Here is a 22758-nt window from a genome sequence, read left to right on the forward strand (position 1 = left end):
CCTTATCCACTCGCTCCGCTTTTTCTACCCTTTGCCTGCTCTGCCCAGGAGCACTGTTTAAAACGTTGCTGCTAGAACACGAACCTGAACCAGGAAGAGAGCCACACACTCAAGAAAGAGTTTACTCTTGGCTGAGGTGGAAATGTTTCGATAAAAGTAGCCTATCGATAAAAGCAAAATGAGGCACATGAAGCGTGTGTCTTCATGCACAGTTTCCACTGAAGAAAACGTCAGGGGCACGTTCAGTTTGAATCTCAAACCGCTACGGTTTCCGGCTTGAATGACACGTTTCCTTTGAAACGGTGTGCAACGGGCTTTGAGGTACGTTTTCAACAGGGTGTTCAACGCTCCACCGTTTCCGTTTAAACAAACGTTTCGCTACGTTTCGTTGGGGCTGAACGTGATCTGTGTGGAGCGATGAGGAGACTGTAACCTTCCTCACATTAATACATGAAACAAACACAAATGTCCTGTCCGTCAGCAGGATTACAGAAAAACTTCATTTTCATGAAACTTGGTGGAAGGGTGTAGCATCGGCCAGAGCAGATCCGTGCAAACCCGTCGAGATTAAGGTGAACGGTGTACCGTGTGCAACATAACAGCCACCTCAAACATCACTGTGCAGACAAATGCAGCAGGTAAGAAATAAGCAATCAGGGATGTGATCATGCAGATCCGTAAAAAAATATATTTTATGGTTGCGCCAGCTTCTCTGTCCTCTCCTCTGCATGTTTGACCCACACACACACACACACACAGCGGACAGCAGAGCAGAGGGGCCGCGGGGGAAACCGCGAACCAGCTGAAGTGAAGGGAACGTTTTACTCCAGCTGACCACAACTCCAGTAAAAAGTAAAAAAGAAACGTAGAAAAGCAGTTGTTGTTACAACCACAGCACGCTTGTTAAGTTAATAGCGAATTGTTACGAACATATAACTGTTTTTGATAACAAGCTGCCGTGTTCGTGATGTTACATCAGCCATTTGATATTTGTACATTTGTAAATAAGTGTTTTCTGGTTTTCACAAATGTATGTTAAGTGTGTGAAATATTTGGTAAATGCACAGCTGAGACGAGGCTTCTGCTGGGCACAGCCATATTTTGACATATAGTTTTGGAAATATATCCAGACATATATAGTGGTTTCACTTGTAGATTTGCATATCATAGAGGACTGGACTATTGGCCTTGGCGGAGGTCTGCGCTCTCCGAGTGCCCGTCTAGTTCCATCATGTTTTCTACCTTTTTTCCCACCATTTGAGGTTTTTCACTAGAGTTTTTTTAATGACGTCATTTCGTTGCGCCCTCGTATTCTGCAATGGTTTAATGGCACCGGACTGTAGAATTAGCGCCACCTACTGCTTATCTGGTAAACTTGTATACCCATTCACACACTGATGCTGCACTGCTTCACACTGCACACTCACACAGCATTTGGGGTTCAGCGTCTTGCCCAAGGACACTTCGACACGTGGGCTGGGGGGAAGCCGGGATCGATCTGCCACCAAGCCACAGCCGCCCATCTCGATGAACCAGCTCCCAATATTCACGTAACAGTAGTGGATGGAAACGCGCATAAATTCGCATTTTTTTAGACGATTTTCTGAAAATTCTGTTAAAATTTGTGTTACGTTTGAATAGAAACGCGGCTACTGGCTGACACGGGGAGTTTTACTCTGTGAAACAGTTGCATAATGTCTTCTGTGGCTCTGGAGGAACTTTGTCAAAGTCTGAAGAAATAACACAAATGATGCCACTTGAGTACGTCAAGGACTACAGATTTATAACTGCGTTGCAAACTGGACGCGTGAGTCCAAGAAGAGAGGATCTAACAAAAGATGTCATCAAGTTGCTTTGTGGGAACTGTGGGATCCAGTGTTTTTGGAGCTGCCACAATCTGGACTTCTTACAGACTCGCAGACTTAACAGGCGGATTCTTAGGAAGTCCGCGAGTGCAGAGGGCTGTCCAAATCCACTATTCATCAAGTCTGCAACGGGCCTGCTGCAAACTTCACTCGACTTCACTTAGAAGATTGTACACAGTTCCTAGCAATATGGATGTGACGATGTAAAAGAAAAGCAATAATAATAATAATATCATTATTTTATTAAATCCAACCAACAACATGTTTTTCCGTCTCTCAGTACTTTGTGACTTCCTGTCTGTGGCTCTCAGCTCCAAGCCCATTGGTTGCTACTGAAGACTCACAAATAAATAGTTTATTTTCTTAAACAGGCTCAGTGATCTCCTAACACAGGTGGGCACTGTAGTTTTGAGATTAATACTTTATATTGTTTCTGCACTGATTATGTCCTTTCTGTCTGTGCGTCTGTCTTTGTTATTTCTTATTTCAGTCAACCACTTTAAGTTTGTTGTTTTTTTTAAGTGGTACAAACTGTGTATTTATTTCTGTGTGAGTAAATTGGCGTCCCGTGTCGTCAAACACAGCCCAGTGTGTGTCAGCCCTGTTACACGCTTCCCCTGAAGCATTAATGAACAGCAGACATCTCTTTGTGAATAATGACACAGAAATATCAGCATAAAGCCACTGGCCTCCTTTTTGTTATCGCATGCACTGAAATATTGATGAACCTCCCTTTTCGCTGTCGCCGTCTCAGATATTTGCCTCTGACTGATGAATGCTCTGGTATTTTTCCTGCCAAACAACCAGGACTGTTTACTGTTAACAAAAGCCGCAGTGCAGGCCATGTTTTTAAAAACCACGGGGGGAGAGGATGGGTAACCATCCTGCGATGTGAACAGTTTGTCACTATTTTCATCTCGCCACGATCTGTGCCCACTTTGCTGCTTTCCTGGAGAGCTGTTTTATACGCCGTCTTTGTTTTTACCTTCTGCAGCCTGGAAGAGACACGTTCTGCTGCTAATTTCATCCCCTCCTCCCCCCCCCGTGCTTCGTTTGCTGAACACATCTCCACGGCTGTGATTTATCACCACTCTGTGGCTTTCAGGTAATTCCCAGGTGATGCTACCTGTCTTAACGACCGCCCAAAATAGAAGACTTATCACCCAAAAGTAGGCTACAGAGGATATGCGAGTCTTCCTTCCCAGACAATGTGTACGTCTGCACTTTATTCCACTGCTGATCCGATTCACACGCCGCTAAAAGGTTTCTCCACTAGTTTAAAGACAAATGAGGCTTCATGAGTCAGTGCTGGATTAAAAAGATCCTTCTGCTGTACATAATCTCATTCAGTGTGATATGAAAGAGCAAATACTGTAGGCGACCGATCGATCGTTCTCTGTGAGGTGCACTTACCATCCTGGATCAGCTGAGGTTTTTGTCATAAGTAAGAAGATTTTCTTCAGAAGGAGATGATTACTGTCTCACCACAGGCTCGGTAAATCTGTAAACGCAATATCTTAATATTTCTTTACGGAAAGTCAGCTGATTTCCACAGTGACCATAACAAGGCCATCAGTTTCAACTTGTGTTGAATGTAAAGAGGACAGAGATGTCTTTTTCAGATCAGTTCGTGTAAAAAACACTCTTCACTTCTAAATGGCAGTATTAGCATGCTGACTTTAGCATTTAGCTCAAAGCAACGCTGTGCCTAAGTACAGCCCCACAGAGCTGCTAGCACGGCTGTTTTGTCTTAGCCTTGTTAAATTTCTGTTTGTGTACAGATTAAACAAATGAGATACTTTGTGTTAATCAGCGAGCTTTAGAGCTGTTTGTAGGTGCAAATGGCAGCCATGGGTTTACAATATACTCTGCACAGACTGAAATACACTTGTTCACTTTCTTGCAGAGAGTTAGATGAGCTGATCAATATCAATCTAATGGCTAAGTACGGAGCTGGAGTCAGGACAGTTAGCCTGGAGACTGGAACCAGGTGAAAACAGCTAGCCTGGCTCTGTCCAAAGTTCAAAAACACACCCACAAACACCTCTAAAGCTCACTGATTAACACAAAGTATCTCAGTTCAATTCAATTTTATTTATATAGTGCCAATTCATAACAGAAGTTATCTCATTGCACTTTTCCTATAGAGCAGGTCTGGACCGAACTCTTTATAATATTATTTACAGAGACTCAACAAATCCCACCATGAGCAAGCACTTGGCGACAGCGGCAAGGAAAAACTTCCTTTAAGAGGCAGAAACCTCGAGCAGAACCAGACTCAATGGTGGGCGGCGGCGGCATTATTATCTCATTTGTTTAATCTGTACACAAACAGAAATTTAACAAGGCTAAGACAAAACAGCCGTGCTAGCAGCTCTGTGGGGCTGTACTTAGGCACAGCGTTGCTTTGAGCTAAATGCTAAAGTCAGCATGCTAATATGCTCACAATGACAATACTAACAAGCTGATGTTAAGCAGGTATAATGTTTGCAATGTTCACTATCTTAGTTTAGCGGGCTAGCATGCTAACATTTGCTAATTAGCACTAAACACAAAGTACAGCTGATGCTGATGGAAAGTTTGTCCATTCATCCTGAGGGGAACATGAATGTCTGAACCAAATTTCATGGTAATCCATCCAATATTTGTCAAGACATTTGACTCAAAACCATAAATGTGAAAAGTCAGTAGGTTTCATCCTCTGGGCACCATGAATTTGTATTTCTGATGGTAATCCATCTACTAGTTGTATTAGTTGTATGTAGAGATATTTCAGTCTGGACCAAAGTGGTGGATCCAGTGTTGCCAACTATTCTCAACGGTTAACGCCGGCTTGAAAAGTTGCTAGATTATGTCATGCGCTTAATTTGCATATCTGTGATGTCATTACGGAACAATTTACACGCATGCAAGATTTTGAAACAAGTTTTTAAAAAATACTTAAAGCTAAACTTAAGTGGCTCCAGCAAAGCCAGCTGTAACAGGACTAAACCCTCATCAGGAGGCGGGGGGTGTGGACCAGCGTACCACTGTTAAGACCAGAGTGATCTTTATGAGCAGTTTCCATTATAAAACTACAAGAGGTTGACGGAGTATACAACATTGTTTTCTTCTATGAAAATTCAGGGATTTTTAACCTCCTCATGCGTGATGACCGTTGTGTGTCTGTCAGCTAGCTTTTGTTTTGTTTTCTGCCCCCTAGTGGCCAAAGAATAAAGAATAAAGTATCTTTAAAAGGTTGATGTCCCTGCTCTTAATACTTTGACCCAAACGGGCAGAGCGGCGTTCTCTCCGTTCTGCTTCCATCCGTCAGCTGTCTAACGTCTCAGCGAACGTGCAGCAGATGGATGAGTGTCAGCGCCGTGTATAAATCAGTGCAGATGGACGGACGCCAGCAGCAGCAGAGAGACGGAGGCGAGGATGTTTAGTGTGCTGCTATTTTCTCTGATCCTTCAGAGCTCTCCGGGCAGCTTTTAATTATAAATGAGTTAAGTATTGACGATGCTTTAATGAGCGCAACATGTATCGGTGAATTGACCAGGCATTTTTCATACAGCTGATGAACCGAGGAGCTGCAGCATGTGTGTGTGTGTGTGTGTGTGTTTGTTTTACCTTCACGATTTTGTACATCTCTGCCTGAGCACTAGTGTATGTGTGTTTCTTGTATTTCTATCTTTGTGAGGACCAGTGGTAGACTAACTAACTGAAAATCTACTAGAAACTAAAGACATTTTGAAAAGCAGGGACATGTTTAGAAAGTCAGGACATTTTTGGTTAAGTCAAGACATTTTTTTAAAAAGTCAGGACATTTTTTGGAAAGTCATTTTTTTAAATAGAAAATAAAGACCTTTTTTTTAAAGTAAGTTGTTTTCAAGTGAGAACATTTTGGAAAGTGAACACATTTGAAAAGTGAGGACATTTTTGAAATTCAGAACATTTTTAGAAAGTGAGGACATTTTTTGATATGTGGAAGTGGAAAGTGAAGACATGCCCGGAAAAAGAAAATGAGGACATTTGCAGAAATTGAGTCAATACAAAATTCTTTACATAAGACATAAGGGGCATTAAGACAAGATATAAAAGAAACACAAGGCAATATAAGAAGACAATATAAAAAGACAAATAGGATTTAAAAAGAGTAAAATAAAATAGAAGACAGAGAATATAAATTACAGTGCAGCCACAGTGCAGTGCAAGACATGGACAGTTTAAAATTAGGAAAGTTTGTGAGGGATTTTATGTAAGTTAGGACATCGATTTGAAGTGAGGACATTTTGTAAAAGTGTGTACATTTTGGGGAAAGTGGAGACATTTTGTTCAAACAGCTATCTGACGGGTAAGACTTGGTTTTATGGTTAAGGTTAGACTTTGGTTAAGGTGAAGGTTATTGGAAGAGGGGATGCATTATCTCAATAAAAGTCCTCCTAAGTATAGAACCACAAATCTGTATACACACAGCCATGTGGATGTTTGTTTGTTTGTCTCCACATTTCTCTGTGTGCATGTACTGTAAGCACACATATCTGCCTGTAGACGTGCTTGTCGCTGTGTTTGTGTATGTTTGTTTGACAGTGTGTGTGTGTGTGTGTGTGTGTGTGTGATACTGCAGACTCTTCTGACCTTGGACGCCCGTTAAGCTGCTGGAAACACGCAGCAGCTCATCAAATATTTACGGCTCCATCTAATTCAGGCCTTCATGTGGTCTTTCTTCCCCTAGCCTCGGGCTGTTGGCCGCAGGCTGCCAGAGAAAAGGGGAAAACGCATCAGCACCCAAGTCCAGACTCACATAAACACATGAAAAGCACAGTTCACTTCATCCCATAATGAGCAGAAGCTTTTCAGGGTTAATACTTTGAACTTAAGACCAACCTGTGTTACTGAATTAAGGTCTGAAAATGGAAATAAAGTGATTTGTTCTTGAACATTTTGTGATTTTTTTTAGTTTTTTTTTATCTAAATAGTGAAAAACATTAATTGAAAAATGTATCAGAACCCGAGGTGATTTCTTCTAATATCTGGCTTTGCCCGGCCAACAGTCCAACACCTAAAGATATTCAGTTTAGAAAGATAAAAAAACAGAGAAAAGCAGCAAATTATCACATCTGAGCAGCTGGAAATAGAGAATATTTGTCCTTTTTAGCTTCATGGTTCTAGGAATGTCGTTCTGTCTGTCCACCTCGTTTGTCCAGACTAAAATGTCTGAATATCAAACAAATATTACATGACTTGTCATAAAATTTAGTACAAACATTCATAGTTTGGTGATCTCCTGACTTTTCAATTAGCAGCACTGGACACAGACGTTTCTGGCTTTTAATGAAATGTCTCAACAACTATTGGATGGATGGCCATGAAATTTGGTTCAGACATTAATGTTCCCCTCAGGATGAATTGTAATAACTTTGGTGACTTTCAATCTATCAGGTTCAAATTTCAGTGTGTCCAATACTTTGGTTTAAAACCAGTGCCTTTCCCATCAGCCCCAGCTGTACTCTGTGTTTATTGCTAATTAGCAAATGTTAGCATGCTAACATGTTGAACATGATAAACATTATAAACATGATACCTTCTTTACATTAGTGTTAGCATGCTAACATAAAGCTAAAGCATGTTAATTGATTGATTAATCAGCTGTTTTCTACAGAGGCGACAGGAAGAAGCCCGATTGTTTTGTGGTTCATTTTACTTTTACGCTGATGACCTGGGTTCAGATTCACCGCAACCCAAAACAACCGACCACTGAAAAAAAAATCTGTAAAATCAGTTCTCTTCAAATGTTCTGTTTTTCACTTTTAATATATTGATTTAACTGTTAAATAATATTTTCGGTAAATATTATCTCACAGTGGTCTGGAAGCTGTTTCAAAGCCTTCTGCGCAATGCCAGGGATATAGTTCTCAGTGACAAATACAAATCTCTTTATTGTATTATTAACAATAATTACTTAAGTATAATTTGTGTGTAATTGCAGAAACTCCTCCTCAGGTAGGTTGTCATGGTTTGGGGTTTTCGTCCTGTTATTTCCTGTTTTATTTTGTAAAATTCTCCCTCCCTCTTGTGTCTGGTAGTTTTGCTTCCTGTCTTTGATTGCTTTCATTGTTTGCACCTGTGTCAGCTGGTTCCACCTGTGTCTCGTTGTCTCCCCTACCTGAGTGTATTTAGTCTGTGTTCCTCCTTTGTTCTGTGTCAGATCGTCATTGTATTTCTGCCAAGCGCCCTCGGTGCTTGCATCTGTGCTGTCTGGAGTCTTTGTTTCCTCTTTACCTTACCTGTCTGTGGATTTTGCCTGCTTACCTGTTGCCAATTCAGTGTAAGCCTTTTTTTTTTGCTAATTAAATTTATTGATCTGCACCAGCTCTACCTGCTAGTCTGCGTTTGGGTCCTGTTCCCTGGCGTTCCCTGTTTCCCGGCTTGACTAATCGTGACACTAAATTATCAGAAACAATACTGAGGACGTGATCTCAGACTTAACGGTAGCTACGGACCTGAAATATTCTTAACTTAAAGGCGCCCTGCGGAGTTTTCTTGTAAACAAACAAAAGTTATGTTTACATTCAGTGTTACTCATCAAAACATATTGAGTGTATCCCTGAGGTCAAACGAAAGTGTTGAATGCGTTTCCATCCTCCATAAAACGTTTTCAAAGCTGATTTTATATTTTAAATCCAGCATTGTTTACAGCCACATTTTTTAATTTATCAAGTTATTTCAATCACCGAACCTTCGATTGTATGTGGAAGAATTGAACCTTCGCATTATTTTTGTGTTAATTTAAGGGAGTTTTTAAAAGTGTGCATGAAGTGAGCAAAAGCTCTGCAACAACAGGACTAATATTTAGTTTAAACCTCATGTGATTAATGAATTATGCCCCACACTGTTTGTTTTTGTCAAGCGCAGAGTTTGGGGTATGATTTAGTATGCAGGGTTGTTTATCACCTGCTGATTAAGCAACGCCGAATTCCTACTTTGCATTGAAATTATGCCTCAGAATTCTTCCTCCTATAGATTTAGGAGGAAAATAAACACTAGGTGTCCCAAAGGAGGAAAGAAATCATGTAACTATAACAACTTATAGAACAAATGAATACTATGGTTGCTGTTAAGTATTATTGGAATTATGAAGCCCTATCTGTTATAATTTGTGCTGCAGTTCTTACTTTACAAATTACACATGTAGCAGATTTAAATAGGATATACAAATCAAAAACAAAGGAAGTTATCCGGGGCGTCTGCTGGTCAGAGAGACGGGTGGCAGTTTGAAACCACTGAGGAAAAAGTGGCCAGAGAAAACAAGAAACTTTCTCCTTCATAAACAAATCCTGAGGGCTGAGGTTGTACTGGGCATCTTCCAGTGTAACTGTGTGTGTGTGTGTGTGTGTTGCTGTAAAGCAGTGTTCGCGCTCCACCTTCACTGGATAATTAAAGTGTGAAAACAACATGTGGGTCCATGGAGTGTGTTATTCTTCAATAGGCAGAACTCCCACACACCCAGTCTGCTCCGAGTCAGAGTGTAGATGTGTTCTGACACTGTTTCCATCCAAATATAAAGGTGTTATCATCATCTCGAGGTTTGGTAGATTACAAAGTCAACCTGAGTTTGGACGGCAGTGAGATGGAGATAAAAGCTGCTTCACATGTTCGCAGCTCCAACAGACAGGAAATAGTGTGAAATGTGATGTTTAATACCCGAAGTAACTGAGGGGATAAAAGAGGGAAATGATCAAACACTGATGAGTTTAGTTTTCAGCAGTTTTAGCAGCACAGCTCAGGGGATGTCTGTCAGTCCACCACAGTGGTCCAGACTGAGAAACAGCTGTTGGATGGATGCTCATGAATCCTAACACCTATCACCTTCATCAGGACAAGCTTTCTGTACCTAAAAACTTTACTCAGTTGTTGGCAGCCTCAACTGTACTTTGAGATTACTGCCAACATCACATGCTAACCATTACCATGCAATAATACTATGCTAACATTACATGCTCCACTATGCTAAGTATTGGCATGTTTGCGTGCTGAATGTTATAATCAAGTGAAGACCATTTTATACAGCCCAATATCACAAATCGCAAATTTGCCTCAAGGGGCTTTACAGTCTGTACAGCATACGACACCCTCAGTCCTTAGACCTTCGATTCGGATAAAGAAAAACTCCCCAAAAAAATGCGGAAAAAATGGAAGAAACCTCAGGAAGAGCGACCGAGGAGGGATCCCTCTGCCAGGACGGACCGACAGGAAATAGATGTCGTGTGTACAGAATAAACCAACGTAGTAAAATTACAGTACGGACAATCAGGATGACAAAGTGATGAATAGATTGTAATAGATATAAAGAGTCTTCAAGTGTCGTCAAACAGGACCTGAGCCACACGACGCCCTCTCAACCAGTCTGTTGTCTTTTCAGCATCAGCATCATAACGTCCAATATTTGTTAACATGAGCATGCTAACTGAAGGCCCGTTAATATGCTAGCAGAGCGTTAGCATGCTACGTGCATGCAGCTCAAAGCACAGCTGAAACTTAGTATACTAATACTGATAAACACTGAGCTAAGTGTAGAGCTGAGGCTGTTAGCATGCTAATGTTAGCATGACGTAAGGAAATGCGCAAACAACAGAAATGTGTAGCGAAGTCGATAATAAGGGCGTGGAGTGGTGGATGGGCGTGGAGCACGGAGACCGTAATTTGTCCTGTCACAAAGCTGCGATCTTTCTAATTTTAACCATACCACAGTTGCCATAGGCAGATATTGTTGAAAGCGAGAACTTGAACAACATTGGCACTGGATGTAAAAAAAAAAAAACATCATGGAACGTAATCCGGGCTTTTGCAGAATCGTCCAATATTGGCATATTTGTCTTGTTGCATCAGGTGCTTCTTTTTACCTTCCAGTGTCAAGCGTCATCAGGAGGGAAAGATGTATTTGAGTTCCATGCTATCTCCCATGGATCCAGCCCCCTCTATGCAGGAGCCCGAGACGACCAGCAGGACGCGACCCCTCACCAGTTTCCCACTTGCTAACAGTGACAGTTGTGTTTGCTGGAGAGAACAAACCAAGCTGTAAGTACCGAAACTGAGACTCCACACAAACACACAAAATTTATTGGAAATTAAAGCTGGATTTTACATATCCCAATATTATAATATCCATATATCTATATATATATGTGTGTGTGTGTGTGTGTTTAGAGCAACAGGAGAATATGTCATTTGTGCAGCTTTATTCAGCACTGGGGGGAAAAAACAAAATATACCTATTTGCAAAGTCACACACTGTTATGCCACCACGACTTTATTCTATACCATGTGCAGTATATACAGTACATCACAGCTAATGTCAGTGTTGCTTATAATCATAGACATAAAGCATTAGGAGCGCAGTCAGAGGCCTGAAGATCAGCATGTGTCCATCTATTCACACACACACACACACACACACACACACAGCGACCACCTTGTTGATTTATTTCATCGCTGTGCTCGGCTGTTTCTCTTTTTTCTGTCCTGATCCCTTGATTGTAATTCAGCTGTGGAGGTGAAGGGAAGATGGAGGAGATGAACAGATCCAGAGGAGGTGAACAGAGGAAGAGCTTCCCTCAGGTGAAAGGAGTGATTAACAGCGAGGCTGAAGGTGACTCCGACAAAGAAGGAACTGAAAGAGTGTCAACATTTGTGCGGCAGTGGAAGTGAAAGTGTGAAAGCGAAAGGCAGAGGAGGGAGGTGATGTCACTGTTGGTAACAAGTGTTTTTTATGTGAGCAGGACCTGTGAACTATCTGAACTGCTGTTCCTGTAAACATCTCTGAAATGATTCATTCAATCATCTTTGGATTCAACATTTTTGAGTTTTATGGCATGGAACAAAACTGTGGGGGGCATTACTGTAGATAAATCATAATAACTCCGAATCCGACCAATCGCAGTAAGGTTTTGTACGCTGTTGACTGGACGAATGTTGCACCAGACTGTGAGATTAAAGGATCCACGTTAAAGGTGGGGTATGCGATTCTAATCCAATACACGTCTTTTTGTCAAATTCAGCGAATGTCTCCTCACGCAGCTGTCCGTTCAGTGTGTGCGCTGAAAAAACTCTCTCTGGCTCTGTGAATGGGAAACGAACAAAGTGGCTCGGACCGGGCCAGGACAGGACAGTTTGCTAACCCACAACCTAGCTAACGTTGGTTACATTACTCGCTCTATATCATGGTATTTGTCATACCCCACCTTTAAATCATGGTCCAGTTGAGGACTCTCAGGTACATGCCCAGTACAGTTAAGACTTGGTGCCTAATGTGTGTTTTTTAAATGAATAGTTGGTTACACGTTACTGGGATGGTCCATCTACAAATAGTTTACAGAGTGTTTGTAACATTTCAACAGCTTATTAATTGAGATTCAACAATTTCACAACTGTTTCACAAATAAAGGTTTGGTTTAGGTACAAAAACCATCTCGGTTAGGGTGTGTTCATGAATTGTCACATATACTTTATTGATAATCTGTCAAACATCTACAGACAACAGCAGCAACAGTTGAAATGTTACAAATACTCTATAAACTATCTGTAGTTTGACATTTTTCGCGGCTCCTGGCGGTTCTGGCCGTCGCCATCTTGGCAGCCCCCGACTCCAGCTAATCCAAAAATGGGCAACGAGATGGAGCTGAGGCGGGCCGAATGAAGCCGGACTGCTGAATCACATAGTGGAAAGCCACCTGAGAGTGCACCCACCTGTCACTCAAAGCGGCCACGTCCTTAATTATGCATAACGTTAAGCCTTAATATTATTTAAACGAGTCACAGTTGTCATGAAGGGAGAAATTAGCTATAGGGACCAAAAGCGTTTTTGCTTCCAGGCTGTAAACATGTTTATTTCTGCTGTGACTCAAGTGGCCATTCGAGGAACTGCAGTTTTTGGCACTTCCGGGGTGGCTTCAATTTTCAGCCCCAGAGGCTGCTGCTTGGATGGGAGTCTAGAGATGATGCATAATCATATCAACAACATCAACAAAATAGGTGTTACAGAAAACTGAAAATGCAAATTTCAGGGTGCTAATAGAATCTGACGAATATATTCAACATGATGCCAAAATTGGATAAAGAAGGACACTTTTCTGTACTCATTAGTTCACGAGCCAAAGTGTAAAAGACAGCTTTGGTGTCCACTACAGGTCAATCATTATACATTTTAAAGGAATAGTTTGTGAGATGAGAAGATCAATATCACATTGTGTGTGCATTAAGTACGGAGCTGGAGCTCGCAGGCGATTAGCTTAGCATAAAGACTAGCCTGGCTCTGTCCAAAGTCCAAAAATACACCAACCAACACCTCCAAAGCTCACTGATTACCACATTGTATCTTGTTTGTTTAATCCGTACACAAACAAACAGAAATGTAAAAAGGAAAAGTTTCTGGGTTCAGGTTCTTTGGTCTTGTTAGCAGAGAGCAGCAACAGAAGAAATTCAAATTAGCAGATTATTATCACAGTCTAGTGTGTTTAATCAACAGTGTGATTTGATGGAAATGAAAGAGACAGAGTGCTGAAGGAGGTGTGAACATGTCGGAGGTGTTTTTACTGCAGCTCACGTGACTGAACATGAGATTCGCCATGTTAACAGGGACTCGTAATACAAGTCCACTGAGACTATGAAAGAAGAATTACCTGTACTCTCATATTAGTCTTTAAGCATCTGCACTAATCATCTCAGCTAAAGTCAAAGGTGGGAAATAATGAATTGCAAGCAATGCAAATGAGTAAACAATGAGTTTCCAGGAACAAATTAAATTAAATATAGTTAGAGGGAAGCAGTGGCGAAATAACATTTTTGTACAATTAAATATAAAGTCTGTCCTGATTCAAGTCCAAAATGTGTGCTGCCAACTTTGTGAGACAAGCTCTGACGCTGCATAATGACCCACTCGTGTATTCAATAAAGACACTGGCTATTCAAGCTCTTCAATAAAGCTGGCTTCCCTTGATCAGCCGCAAATTGCTTAACATTGTATAAAACCATTTAGTTATTACTGAAGGAGCGTTGAGGCATGAATCAGCAGCAGTGTTACTCTTCTAAAATGAGCTCTTTATATTTGACACCTTCAGAGTTCTGATGAAATGCATTTTGCAATAATGTTATTCTAGACAAGCCTAAATTCTTCATATTCATAATTCATCGTAAATCTTGAATGGAGCTGTTCACATAAAATATTTTTCATTTTCAAATAGTTCTGGTTATTTTGAAAAAGAAACTGTGTATATTTGAAGCTTTGAGAGGCACATAAATACAAGTAGGACAAAAACACAGTTTTTGGGCCTGGGACTGAATGGGACGGTTTAATGTTTTGATATTAAATCATCCCTTTATCCGAATCGAAGGTCTGAGGATAGAGGGCGTCGTCTGCTGTAGAGCCCTTTGAGGCAAATTTGGGATTTGTGATATTGGGCTATGTAAATAAAACTGACTTGACTAAGTTCCTTTTACTGTACGATTCAGCCGCAACAAGCCATGTTAAATAAAATGTGTTTACTATCACTACTGTTTCCCATCCCTGATATTTTGAATACTCGCTGCACAAGCCGTAGCGGCAGGTCGTCAGAAGCAGCGTGGAGTGGAGCTAGATGCACTCTGGTCCCACCTGGCCTTTCTCCTCCTACCTCCCACTTCGTCTCATTTATCCAGTCACTGCATGTGTTCGGACCTTCTATCGGGTTCTTTCCGTTCATAAACTGGCCCTTTTCCTCATTCTCTGAGTTGCTCACCGCCACCTGTCCACCTTCCAACAGCGGGCTCAGGAGTCCTTGCCGGGGCAGGCTCAGACTGGGTCAGGGTCTGCTCCAGCCTCGCTCATGCACTCCATGGAGCCTGAGTGTGCACCAAAACTTACTATAATAAATCATGTGCATCTCATGTTCACATGTGGCAAAGTCTCTTCTTGTTAAATCATGTGGTCTGTCATTACTGACATATATATATGTATACTGCGTGCTTGTGTCATGTGGTGTCTCCTATTGCAGCAAACCCATCATCCCTCCTGTAATCCACTGTACGTCCAAGCCGATACTTTTGTTGTGTTTCTCACCTTCCTGCTGAGTGGAGCCCATGTTTGCTAACAGACACTGATGCTGACTGGTGCGGCGTGTGGAAAATGTGTGTATGTAACAGGACAGACCTCCTCAGTCTCATTTTCAGTCCCACGTCATCTTGTTTTTATCGTAGCATAAAGTCACCGATGAATGGGACGATCTGATTTATCTCATCAGCCTATTCTCGTTAAACAAGATAGCCACAAATATATTGTACGTAGAGTAACAAGAGATATGTGGTTTGCATAAGTTGCATATCTTTACCACAGATGATAATGAAGTGCACGTGCCTAAAGGCTACTGCAGCATTTTAACATTGATAAATCATGACTGAATTAATTTACTGTAAACAAAAGAGACCTTCACTGACAACACTGTCAGCCTGTCGGCGCAGACTTGGAGGTTAATCCGATTTGCAACATGAAAACACAAACTAGAATGAACTTTAATGTACAGAAACAATTTTATTTTTAAAATATTACAGCACTATTCCAGGGCACCGGTTTTCTGTGGATTAATTAAGGACAGAGAGACTCCTGGAAGGTCTGTAATCAGCATTCAGCAACAGGACAGAAGTTAGACCAAACTTTAGTGCTACACATGATTAACAACCACTGCAAAATGCCCCTGAAAATCAGATCAAAGGGGCAAAACTATTTAATTTAATACCGCGATTCAAGCTAAAAACTGATTACATTTTGCAATTAAAGTAGTCTGAGCCTGAACATGTGAACACTCCTCTGGAGCAATCTTCCACGGTGGATTTCACTGCTTCAGCTACATAAAGTGCTGAGACCCAGCTTCTGACTCGTCATGTGTTTCTGATCATCTCACGGGTCAAACGAGAGATAAGCTCAGCACTTCTGCAGACATCAACGCTGTTTGGATCCGTGTGAGTGATTGATGGCTGAGTGTGTGTGTGTGTGTGTGTGTGTGTGTGTGTGTGTGTGTGTGTGTGTGTGTCATCTATCATAACTGATCCTATCCAGATCATTTCCATTTGGCAGTGGAGTCCTCGTCCAGCTGTTTATCTCTACAGAGTTATTGTCAGTCACTATTAGTCTGTCACTATTTGAATGTAAACTGTACAAAGATAAAACTAAAATACAGTATAAGAAAATATAATATAATAAATATTTCTAGGGTGTTTCATTATGTGACTGTCACTGTTTTGTTTCCTGTGCCATTCATTCTGAGCGAAAATGGGTAAGTTTGAGTTTGTCCGTCTTTGGGTATGCATGAATTTGCTAAATTTTATATATATTGATGTTTTGTAATAAAACAATATATTTGAATTAAAATATAAATACGTAAATCATGATTAAACATGTTCATGATCTCAATCCCTTCTAAGATAGGATAGTAAAAGCAAACACAAGCTAATAAGCCTGTATGCTGACTGGCCAATATTTGCTATGATAGCTAACACGTTAGCTGTATTACCATAATGCTACTCAACTTAACCTCACCTGCACAAAACCCTGTTTTTCTTTTTTTTTTCATGTTATCATGACAAATATTTAATTAAATGCTTGTTATTTAATTATAAGAAAACTGATACATAACAAAATAACTTACTCGGAACTAAGGCTAGCTTATATGTTAGCTAACTTTGCTTAAAAAGCCAGCCGGGCTGTTTAAACAACAGTCTGTTAAAAGGAAACAAACCTAAAGCAAACGGGCACAATAAATCTTGACTTCCTCAAGTTTTTGTATGAAACACAATGTATCCTTCGTCTCTTTGCTAGGTGACAGTCACAATGGCCTCTGAGGTGTCCTAACACCTGTAGACAATGGCGTCAGTGGAGGGAAAGCTTGTTTTGCATCATCAAAATCTTTCCTTCTGCCTTGTCTATTATTAAGCCAATTGTCTTTGCATTAAAAACATAATCTGACACTCTCTGTAAATTGGTACACAGGCTAATGTAACCTCAGTGACAACCGAGAAGTAGGTAGGGGTTAAATTCAAATCCTCTTCCCACATGAAATGGCTAAGACTGAAATTACTGTAATGGCTCACGCTGTAATTAGCACTGTGTTAAAAAACAAACAACAACAACAACAACATAATTTTAAAATGCACAGGGGCGTCGGTAGGTGTGTTTAGTGCAAAGCAAAGCAATTTATATTTACATATAAAGAATGAGTTCAAGGCTTATCAGCCACCGAAGGCAGTTTGTAAAACTATGAGACAGGATTTTACAACTCTGAAAAGTTATCACAACAACAAGCTAAACATTAGGAGGTAAACATTATATTTGCACCGTTGAGTATCTGGAATAATTGCATGTATTTGATTGGCCAAAGCTGATTGTGTACATTGTGTTTCAGCAAATGTGCTGGATGACCTTGTTTTTTTTGTTTTTTTGTCGGAGACTCCGTGTTGGCATCCCTCCGAAGTTTAAGTACACACCAAATGTATTGCTAATTTCCGCAGCTAAAATTTTCACTTTATGTAATAAGATATTTTTTTCTGTGTCCACGTAGTTGCGAGTGTCCACGTAACACACATTTTGTCATCTGCAGGCAAACGTTGAGCCAGGTTCGGCCTTTTTGCCAGAGAATCCCTGACTTTTTCTGCTAAAGCCTCTGTGCTGGCATCCTCACTGTGCCAAAACATTAGTCTCTCTGAAATGAAAGAGGAGGCTGCTTCTTTTGACGTGTGCTGCTGTTGTCAACCTGTGAATAATGGAGTGGTAACAAAATGGCCATCAAGTCTAAATATCTGGCTTTTTTTATTTTTTTTTAATTTGCTCAATAGTTTTGTCGTTAAAAAACTTCCATATGTCCACAGGATTGTAATAAGTGTGAAACCAGACCAGAGATGCCAAGTGTGAAAACTGCCAAAACTTGTGTGTGTTAATATGAAAACAGGCTGGAGGGCTGCTGCAGAGACTCTCCAGTCCACCTGCTGCTAAGTGACGTAAACAGAGCTCACACACACACACACACACACACACACACACACACACACTCAGACACTCACCCCTGTAACCCAGCACTTTGCTGATGCAGCAGAACAACAGCCAGTGCGTCTCTTCATCTGAACAGGGTTACTTGAGCATGCAGAGCCACAGATTGGTGCAACATGACAGATAAGATAAGTGTCGTCCCCCTCGCTGCTTGAAGGGCTGAGACGGCTGGTGATGCACGGCGTTATAGAGAGACGTGGGGAACCTGACGTCTGTGGCGTTAAGCACATACCAGATGGAGAGCGTCAGTGGTGTGTGTGTGTGTGTGTGTGTGTGTGTGTGTGTGTGTGTGTGTGTGAAAAACAGAAAGGAGAGCGAGAGAGTGAAAGTATGGGGGGTGTGTGTTATAAAGGGATGGCATGTGAAAGACGATAATGAAGATGCACACACATCAGCTCAAACACCACAGGAGCCTAAATGATCAGCTGTCACACGTCATCTTCATCTTCATCAGACTCAAGCGCAACTTTCAGCTAAAACTGCGTGTGATTATTCACCAGGGTGTTTAATTAACAAGAAGAGCCAACTATGCGTGTAAATTGCTGCAATTACCGTAATTTTTGACATGACTTGGCATGAACTAATCTGAATAAACTGCTGTTCTGCTCATTTGGCTAATATGAGATGTTGAATATGGTGCACTTCTTAGTGCATTAATCTGCACCGTGGCGGTGACTCACTGCAGGCTTACTTTGTGTTACCTGAATTTCCTTGCTGTCTGTTGGAAGACAGCTTTCTGTTTTTGCACCTGAGAGGAGGAAAAAAAAACTAAGAGGTGTCACTCTGCTGCTGATTCTTGGAATCAAACACACCGCTCAAGACAGTTATGTACATATGTAACACTCTCCTCTACATACTGTATATCCTGTGGTGGAATGTAACTATGTGCATTCACTCAAGCACTGTATTTAAGTACAATTTTGAGGTACTTTACTTGAGTATTTCCATTTTATGCTAATCTATACTTCTACTCCACTACATTTATCTGACGGCTTTAGTTAGGCTACTGGTTACTTTGCAGATTTTGTTACTTTTACTTGTAACAGAGCATTTTAACACTGTAGTATTGCTACTTTTGCCGAAAGATCTGATTCCTTCTTCCACCACTGCCTTTATCTTATGTTAAAAAAATCTGAAGTTTGATTTTGAGATCAAAAGTTCATTCTTAAAGGGACAGTTCACCCCAAAAACAAAAATACATATTTTTCCTCTTACCTGTAGCGCTGTTTATCCATCTGGATCGTTCTGGTGCGAATTGCAGAGTTTTGGAGATATCGGCCGTAGAGATGTCTGCATTTCTTTAATATAATGGGACTATATGGCACTCGGCTTGTGGAGCTCAAAGAGCCAAAAAAATACATTTGGAAAACTCAACAGCAACGTCTCTTCCCAGAAATCACGACCCGGTTACTGAAGATCATCCACAGATTTGTTGTGAGCAGTTTCATGTAGGAACTATTGCTAGAAAGAAAATAGTTCCTACATGAAACTGCTCACAACAAATCTGTGGATTATCTTGAGTAGCCCGGGTCATGACTTCTGGGAAGTTATATTATATTCAAAAAATATAACCAACTCCATCCGCTGAGGAAGACCATGAGATGCAACTGAAAGCTTTGAAACGAGCTTGTAAATTGAGCTTGAGTCAAGATTTTTTTGCGCTGCAACAGAAGAATTTTGCAGACTTGAAATGAGCCATTTTAGTACTCTGTGGTTACTGAGAGATGATTAAAATAAAACAATAATAAATAGTGAGTTCACTGCATTACATACTTTCATGTAACAGCGTTCACAAAACACATGTTTTTCATTTCGCAGTATCTAATTAACAAAGGCATGTAATAGTTGCATTACTGTAAAAATTCAGCTTTAACAATCTTCACATCTTGGCTGTGAATTTTCACACTAATCCCGCTGTTCTTTTCTTGTATTCAAATGAGCTTCACATTACTTAACACAACAGGAGCGAAGAGATCTCCATCACTTTTCACAGATTACTGCAGTACAGTGGAAATCAGAGTAAAATGCAGTCTGCGAGATGTACTGTTAGATTACTTAAAGGCTTTGGATTACTTTTACAACAATATACGTAATCAGTATAAGGGGTATGATATTTAATTTATTAGTTTAATTAGTGTTATTTTAATCAATGGTTTGGTGGAAGAAGTACTCAGATCTTTTACTTAAGTAAAAGTAGTAATACCACAGTGTAGAAATACTGCATTCAAAATTTTACTTGAGTAAAAGTATTAAGGTATGAGTATACTTCAAAAGTACTCATAATAATGTATATTATACTACTGGATTATAGTTATTGATGCATTAATGGGTTAATGTGGAGCTCATTTTAATTTCTTTATATACTTCAGGGTAGTTTAATCTGCAAAGTAACTAGTAACCGAAGCTTTAAGTAGTAAAAAGTACAATATTTTGCTCTGAAATGTAGTGGAGTAGGAGTATAAAGTAGCAGAAAATGGAAATACTCAAGTACAAGTACTTTACAATTGCACTTAAGCAGGGTACTTGAGTGTACTTAGTTACTTTCCACCACAGGGTTTGTTTGTTTTTAAATGTACTTTTCATTTAGTATTTAGCCTATAGTAGAAAAGGTTTCAGTCGTCGTCATCTGGACACTGTTTTCAGAATCAAGACGTTTCGGCTCACATCCGGAAGTCATTCTCAATTGTGAAAAAATGGGGGACGGGAACTAGAAATTTAAGCTATTCTGAACGAATGAGGGACTACACCGTCCTATTTAGCCTATAATATTGCACAGGGTGTATGAGGTCAATGAGGGTGTATCCGAGCACACATGCTAGTTTTGTTCATATGGACTTGGCGCATTATGCACAAAACTGTACAGAATGAGACTTTCTTAATATACAAAAATTGGAAATGATCCTCTCAGCGAGTCTCATCCTGTCTCCTAAAAATGACTTTTATATACGACTAATTTGCAACATCAAATACATTTTGAAAGAAACATAATGCAATGTAATGTCATTTTTTTACCAATATAATATAAAGACTCAACATATTGTAAGTGCAACGTTAACCAACAGAGTATTTCATTTGTTTTCCTACAACATTTTCTTGCAGCAACTAAAGCCTGATTAACATTTTTATGGTTCTGTTTGGGCCACTCAGAGCTATGGGTTAAGGTTAGGGAAAGACTGCTTTGTTAAATATTGAAAAAGTCAACAGGACATGCTTAATATTTAACTTTTCCTAACCCTTTACCAAAGTGTTTTTGTAGCCTAAACCTAATCACACGCTGGACGTACTGTATATAAACATAATCTTTAGTAGACAGTGTTGTCCAGTCGCATCACTGGACTCGTATTTTAATCTGCTGTGCAAATAACAGTGCAGCACGACGAGAACAACTGCACCAAGTGTGAAGGTGCAGCGCTGCATGCCCAAGACAGGCTTAGTGGCTTCCAAAGCTGATTTTCAGCTCAGAGATAAATGTTTAGTCATAATGGTGCATATTGTAATTTTATCAACACAGTGATTCCCGCAATAATTGTCATGTGCAGTGACTGACTTTGTTGTGTGCTACAGTAAAATGCGCCTCGGCTTTGTGAATTATGTGTCCAAGATGCAAAAACCAAACCAGTTTGAGGAGCCGCAGAGGTTTGAGTGGTTGTTTTGCAGCAGCCTGGTCTTGGCTGCACATAATTTAAAAGTAAACAGAGTGCAAACACACAGGGTAACGGCACGGCAGTGTTCAAATTAGAGGCTGCAGATGGAACATACATATCTGTCCTGCTGCTTTCACTTTGCTGCAGGCATTTAATCAGCTGAAGGGGAACGCTTGTATACAGAGTAAAAATAGTTAGGCATGATCATCCATTAATCTTGAGCTCAGTGGAGACTGCTTTACAGGCATTCTTGACACACTGGTAGCCGCATTAAAGTTACAATTTTTGTGTTTGTCACAAGACGTCTGTTTTTAGCGTAATGTCAAGGAGTTCATCACAATACCTCCACTTGCACTGCCACATCTGCAGGAAACTCCCTTCTCTCTGTGCTTTTCCATCAACAGCTACACGATGTGCCGTGCATGAAAATATCGCAGGGACCAAGAACTCCTTTGCTATATGGACTGCCATGCAGGTCCAATTAAAACCTCCACAGATGAGTGATACTTAAGATACTTAGAATTAGATTCATGTTTGTAGCCTGGTTTACTGGCAGTCAGCGGACTCACGAATGAGGCATGTGGGCTGCTATATCAGGAGTAGGTAAATGATTTGTAAAGCTGATATATTTAGTCAAAAATGTAGTTGATATGCAACTATTTTGATAATTAACTGATCGCTGTCATTTTTTTATATGTAAAAATGCACTGGCTCCAGCTGGTGTGAATGTGAATGTTCACAGTTGGTAAAAAAAATCTCTATCAATTTATTCGGACTGTCGAAAAAAAACAAGTAATTTGAATGTACCAACTTGGGCTCTGAGAAATAGTGATGTGTATTTTTCACTATTTTCTGACATTTTATTGACCAATTGCACTTTTGCATACCAAATTGCTTCGTTTATTTAGTGGATAGGCTGTTACTCTTTTGACTTTTCTATAATATTTTTATATAATTATAGAAACATTTTATCTCCCCAAATGCTCTGTTTTACCATTTAATTATTACTATTTTTAAATTTTTTGAATAAAAGCAACTTAGTGAAACAAAACCAATCTATTAATAGATTAATCAATCTATGAAACACAACAAAATTAGTTAGAACCAGTAAGATAGGTCCAGTGTACAATTGGTGGGGCGACCTCATAGTATTTTGTTCACAGAAAGCATTGATATTTCATTTAATTGATTGATTAAT

General features: G+C 40.2%; 1 long non-coding RNA gene across 2 annotated transcripts; it reads left to right on the top strand.

Annotated features, from left to right (window-relative positions):
* The first annotated feature begins 330 nt into the window (after nt 1–330).
* On the top strand, nt 331–11975 carry LOC122875733. 2 transcript variants are annotated; one of them, XR_006377885.1, is made up of 3 exons: nt 331–638; nt 10758–10925; nt 11393–11975. It is a non-coding gene; the product is annotated as an uncharacterized LOC122875733 (long non-coding RNA). The 2 variants fall into 2 exon arrangements; XR_006377886.1 differs by lacking the exon at nt 331–638 and adding an exon at nt 8058–8175.
* Nucleotides 11976–22758: the final 10783 nt, after the last annotated feature.

Source organism: Siniperca chuatsi, linkage group LG5 (genome assembly GCF_020085105.1).
Source record: "Siniperca chuatsi isolate FFG_IHB_CAS linkage group LG5, ASM2008510v1, whole genome shotgun sequence".
In the NCBI taxonomy this organism is placed as follows: domain Eukaryota; kingdom Metazoa; phylum Chordata; class Actinopteri; order Centrarchiformes; family Sinipercidae; genus Siniperca; species Siniperca chuatsi.